The 6,645-nt window shown below is 33.2% G+C and overlaps 1 non-coding gene across 1 annotated transcript; it reads right to left on the minus strand.

Moving 5' to 3' along the window:
- Positions 1-6,219: 6,219 nt before the first annotated feature.
- On the minus strand, positions 6,220-6,292 carry Trnar-ucu. Its single transcript has one exon. It is a non-coding gene; the product is annotated as a tRNA-Arg (tRNA).
- Positions 6,293-6,645: the final 353 nt, after the last annotated feature.

Below are 6,645 nucleotides of genomic sequence, written 5' to 3' on the forward strand. Positions count from 1 at the left end.
CCCCAATGTACATGGTATTGTTTTGTAAGCAAAACTTAGGTTAATTCTTAAACTGTGTATAAATGTACGAGCCTCTGAATTCAAACCTCATACTCTATGAGTCTAGGTTAACTTGTCAATAAAACTGAACCTAAGTCACACGTCACGTGAGGTATATCATTAAATCGGGGAATTCCATCCCTCATCAGTAAAGCTGGGAAGTAAAGACAAATTGAAGGAACAAAACTGTGTATAAATGTACGAGCCTCTGAATTCAAACCTCATACTCTATGAGTCTAGGTTAACTTGTCAATAAAACTGAACCTATGTCACACGTCACGAGAGGTATATCATTAAATCGGGCTCTGCCACCGTCGAAACGCTGCTCGAAATATGTATGGGGTTTTACTAACTACAGTGAACCTAACTTTATGTAGGGTTTGAAGAATACGTAGCATCAATGCGTCTAATTTATTCTTGTGAATCATTAACAGAAATGCTGTTTAAAATACTAAAAGTGAATGTGAATACCAATCTATCATTGATTCACCTCTTGTCACTGAGTTATGCCAGTTTCGGGAATTCCATCCCTCATCAGTAAAGCTGGGAAGTAAAGACAAATTGAAGGAACAAAACTATGCTTAATATAGTGGTGGAGTGTATATTATATATTTCTGAAACTATATTGCGTTTCACACAAATCTGACTATAGAAAGTATCAGAGTACTTATCTAATCATAAAGTGTGTTTTTAGCAACTAGATTTCTTCAAGATCTTTACTTTTTCCTGCAAAATTGCATTTTACAAAAGTTGTAAATTTAGGCTTAATCTTTATTACAAAGACTAGAGATCGAGAGAGTTGATGATCAGATAACAATCTATAAGAAAGCCTAATATATCATAACTTTTGTCTTATCTCTTAAACTTCATTTCAGATTGTTTTAGCTCCTATCCCTCAATTCAGATAAAGTACAGCTAAAAGTACATATGCTGAATTCACTTGTAATTCACTCTGTATTGTAGGTATTTACTTAGTGTCAAATATTGAGCGTTTCAGTCATGCTAAGTGCCACTCAACAATGTACGGTAAATCTAAATTTTTATTCTATAAATTACGTCATATTCTGAAATATTAATGATCGTGTGTTTATTTCCTAACAATCTAGTGTTGAATATCCTGGTTCTTTGGCATCAACATTATTCATGCCTGTTCTCTTGTCGTTTCAAAAATGAATGTTGAGCTTTGCTTGCGTGCGCAGTTTTTCAAACGGGACACAGAATGGTTCGCGATATAAATACAAGATTAATCTTATTCACTCTAAATGATATCGTCAAATAATCACGTTTCTTTTTAATTTATATATATAATTTATATATCTTAACCCTGAGTACTTGTAAATGGTATAAAAAGGCATGATTTCGTTCCAACGGAATAAGACATCACAGATATGATTTAGTGATGAAATAACAAGACATAATAATAATATCGATAGTTACTATGCTTGGCAGGATTTATTTTAATAAAAAGGTATAGAAAGGCCAAGTATGATCTCGGTAACCATAATTTTGTTACAACAACAATCCGTAAGATGAGATAAAATGTATTCATATCTAGGAGAATAAAAATATTGTAAATATTTTTAAAAGCAGTATTTTACCATGTGTAAATATTCGAAGTTGATTCTAATCAAATGAGTTGTTTGTTAAGCACAAAGTTACACAATAGGCTATCTGTACTCTACACAGTGCGGGTATCGAAACCAAATTTCTATCTTTATAAGCCCCTCAGACTTACCGCTGAGCCATCGGTGGAGGGGGCTCAACTGATTACACTACTTTCTCAGTGACATACATAAAGGTTTATAGCTCTAGAATTCAGAGTTCGTGCTCCAGAGCAGATATAGCGCAGATAACCCATTGTGCAGCCTTGCAGTAAGTCAAATTAACAGATAAACTAGATTTTTTTTTTATGTTTTTAGTAGAGAATGTACAGGACCTACAGCTATCTAAATGCACTACTTCAGAACGATACATAAGGAAGTATTTCTGATAATTATTTATGATAGGTATTTATCTTCGTGATAATAAGTTAATCAAATCTATAACATTTAACTTTTCACTGTGCAGTAAAGACTGCTTTTAAATGTACGCCACTAGTTGTTACTGCTGAAAGACGGTATTTTAAGGATGCACAGATTTTTATAAATTAACTTATAACAAGTTTATGCCTTTGTTATGAAAGTACAGGAAATACAATTTTTCTGTTTCTAGAACCAACTTACATTTAATTATCCAGCATCGTTTTGTGTTAAGCTTTGATTTGAGGTGTTACATTGATGCTACTCACATGAAATAACTTTTGTATTATAACCAACACAGAACACGCATTTTGGATATTTTTTATTTATACTTTCCAGTAAGTCAAGTGTTTCATTGGGTAAGTTTATATTTATTGTTATTGTATTTAACAGCTGCGCACTAATTTCTTTAGTAATTGCGTATGGGAAATTCCATATACATCGCATAGTTTTAGAAACAGAAACATGCGTTTTACATTGAATAACGCTAAAATTTCGAGTTCGATCCTTGCAGTGGTTACAGTGCAAATAGCTTGCTGTACAGTTTTGCACTTACGACAAAAAATAAAACTTTGTCACTGAAAAGTTGACCTAGCCCTTTTTGTAGCTTTAAATAAACTTCAGATAATTCTTTATAATCTGTTTCGATGAAAAATTACAACGTTTGAAAATATATATCTATATTCAGCTAAGAACAACAACCAAAACTTATTTGCAAGAAAACCTAAAGAAGTATTCCGAAACGAAGGAAACATGGGACACAATCCAGCAAGAGGTATGTTTTAGAGTGTGTAAGACATTGTGACATAGCGTGCGAGATAAAATTATTATTTTCACCCAATAAATCTAGCATTCTATCTATATATATATATATATACGTATGTGAATTTCCAAATGGAAGTAAAACATCAGATATTATTACCGTCTACTCTACAATATTGTTCCCTATTTCCTGACTTTAAAATCGCTTCAACTGTACTTCTCTCGGATTTAATGGTGATACTTTTATCCCCAGGTTAGCTATTACATCTTGCAAGTGTTTTCATAAATTTCCAAATCTTCATATCTCGACATAAAGATATAAAACATAAAAACCCATTCGCTGATACACGTACAAATTCTGATAACCACCACCATTAATTATCTCCAACTTTGAGTTTCACATAAATTAACAAAGTAAATAAAATATCTTTCGAGGTCACCCGGAAAAAAAAACTATATTGTGTTGGGGAAAACATGGCCAGGTGGTTTGTTTGTTTGTTTTTGAATTTCGCGCAAAGCTACACGAGGGCTATCTGCGCTAGCCGTCCCTAATTTAGCAGTGTAAGACTAGAGGGAAGGCAGCTAGTCATCACCACCCACCGCCAACTCTTGGGCTACTCTTTTACCAACGAGTAGTGGGATTGACCGTAACATTATAACGCCCCCACGGCTGAAAGGGCGAGCATGTTTGGTGTGACGGGAATTCGAACCCGCAGACTGCGAGTCGAGCGCCCTAACCACCAGGCCATGCCGGGCCAACATGACATGGACATTTAGACACATCAGCTACTTCACTTTACAAGTTGAGCAAATCATGCTGATACTACTGCTATATGTATTTTGTGATTCAAGTTATTTAATAACCAAATGTGCCTCTCCATCCTCTAGTTAGAATTTGATCAAACATTATCGAGTGTATAAACTTATAAGCCCCCCAGTGGCACGGCGGTATGTCTGCGGACTTACAACGCTAGAATCCAGGTTTCGATACCCGTGGTGGGCAGAGCACAGATAGCCCATTGTGTAGCTTTGTGCTTAATTTCAAACAAACAAACAATAAACTTATAAAGATGTTAATAACACATTTATCTCAGTGTTCGTTATAAAATTGTTTTTCCCCAAAGAAATTTATTAAAGTAATGAAAATCAAACAGTCCTAGTTATATACAGTATCGACTTCTTCAACCACAACTTGGGTGTGGAAGTTTTAGTAAAATTTCTTGTTTGTTGTTCGTATTACACTGAATGAAGATATTAACATAATTTATATTTTTAACATGAAAATATTAAACACAAGTATGAAGCGAACATTATAAAGTATCCTTAATAAATACTAGGAGTTGAATATAAAAAAATTAGATTACATAAATACTTATTAGGATTATTTGGCGAAACAATTAAATGTTGTATGGTATTTAGGATTTTACATTTTCAAAATTGGTTGATCCTAACACCTATTTAAAAATTTTCTCTTATAGTTAAACCTATCAAAAAGTGTTCCTTTCTCGTATAGTTAAACCTATCAAAAATTGTTCCTTTCTCGTATAGTTAAAACTTCCAAAACTGTTCCTTTCTCGTATAGTTAAACCTATCAAAAATTGTTCCTTTCTCGTATAGTTAAACCTATCAAAAATTGTTCCTTTCTTGCATAGTTAAACTTCTAAAACTGTTTCTTTCTCGTATAGTTAAACCTATCAAAAATTGTTCCTTTCTCGTATAGTTAAACCTATCAAAAATTGTTCCTTTCTCGTATAGTTAAACGTTAAACCTATCAAAAACTGTTCCTTTCTCGTATAGTTAAACCTATCAAAAACTGTTCCTTTCTCGTATAGTTAAACCTATCAAAAACTGTTCCTTTCTCGTATAGTTAAACCTATCAAAAACTGTTCCTTTCTCGTATAGTTAAACCTATCAAAAATTGTTCCTTTCTCGTATAGTTAATATTATTAAAAACTGTTCCTTTCTCGCATAGTTAAAACTTCTAAAACTGTTCCTTTCTCGTATAGTTAAACCTATCAAAACTTGTTCCTTTCTCGTATAGTTAAACCTATCAAAAATTGTTCCTTTTTCGTATAGTTAAACCTATCAAAAATTGTTCCTTTTTCGTATAGTTAAAACTTCTAAAACTATTCCTTTCTCGTATAGTTAAACCTATCAAAAACTGTTCCTTTCTCGTATAGTTAAACCTATCAAAAATTGTTCCTTTTTCGTATAGTTAAAACTTCTAAAACTATTCCTTTCTCGTATAGTTATCCTATCAAAAACTGTTCCTTTCTCGTATAGTTAAACCTATCAAAAATTGTCCATTTCTCGTATAGTTAAACCTATCAAAAATTGTTCCTTTTTCGTATAGTTAAAACTTCTAAAACTATTCCTTTCTCGTATAGTTAAACCTATCAAAAACTGTTCCTTTCTCGTATAGTTAAAACTTCTAAAACTGTTCCTTTCTTGCATGGTTAATATTATTTAAAACTGTTCCTTTCTTGTATAGTTAATGTTATAAAAACTGCTCCTTTCTCCTATAGTTAATATTATTAAAAACTGTTCCTTTCTCGTATAGTTAAAACTTTTAAAATTGTCCCTTTCTCGTATAGTTAATATCATTAAAAACTGTTCCTTTCTCGTATAGTTAAAACTTTTAAAATTGTTCCTTTCTCGTATAGTTAATATCATTAAAAACTGTTCCTTTCTCGTATAGTTAAAGTGTTGTGGAATTGAGAATGCACATGACTGGAGTAGCATTTCTCAGTTCCAAAACAGAACTCTACCAGAGAGTTGTTGTGACAAAAATCCAGAAACCTGTGTTATAGATTCTGAAGATTTCAGGCAAAAATACGTAAGTATTAATAACCAGTAATGAGTTATAGATAAACAGAATGTTTATTGCTGCCTGTAACCCGAATAACTCTGTATATGATGAAATATAATGAAGAACAAAACAAAACACTGTTTCGTGCCATCTAAACGTTCAAAGCAAGTGAAGCAACAAAAATAATATGGATAAAAGAATAAAATGTAATAATATAAATTTATGTAAAAAAGCATTTTGGGCAAGTTTCGATATTTCAAACTGTTTTACATCCTTCCAAAAAATCACATATCAACAACTCGAAATTACATACAATTTCGCGTATCACAAAGACAGTAGAGATGATATAGATCCTAATTCCTGAGACGAACTTTACATTAACATTATACGGTGGCTAAGACATATATTCTTCTTCTTCTTCTTAGTTCCTGTCGTTCCTAGTGGAACATAGGGCTACAACAACACTTCGCCGACGGAAGTGTTGGTGCAGTTTCTGTAGCAGTTTTGGTTTTTTACGGGGCGGAGTTGCTAGCCCCGCGCCCAACCCTCCTCCTTTCTCATCCTGGATTTGGGGCCAGGCAATGGTGGTGGCATCCCTGCCGGGGAACGAATCCGGAACCTTTGGATTAGAAATCCAACGCGCTATCCACTGCGCTATAGGGACATCGACATATATTAATACTCTGATAAACGTAGTAGAGGTCATACAGATCCTTATTCCTGAAAAGATCTTTAACATCCTCCTCTGACTAGCGTATAGCCCGTCAAAAATGACGGGGCAAGTACTACCACCCCACAGTGTAACCTAACATCACATTTCATAGCTAACTGAAATAAATAAATAAATTGTTGCGAAATCAAGCTTGACCAATAAAAGAAGCAAAAAAGTACAGTCGAGGCAGTCAAACGTCAGTAAATTCCTTTGTGGGCCAATTAAAATTTAGAGCATTCATGAAATGAATTCGTGAATAGAATAATAATGGTAAAAATCAGTTAGATTAACAACTTCTAATATAT

Source organism: Limulus polyphemus, unplaced genomic scaffold (genome assembly GCF_000517525.1).
Source record: "Limulus polyphemus unplaced genomic scaffold, Limulus_polyphemus-2.1.2 Scaffold11, whole genome shotgun sequence".
Classification (NCBI taxonomy): Eukaryota; Metazoa; Arthropoda; class Merostomata; order Xiphosura; family Limulidae; genus Limulus; species Limulus polyphemus.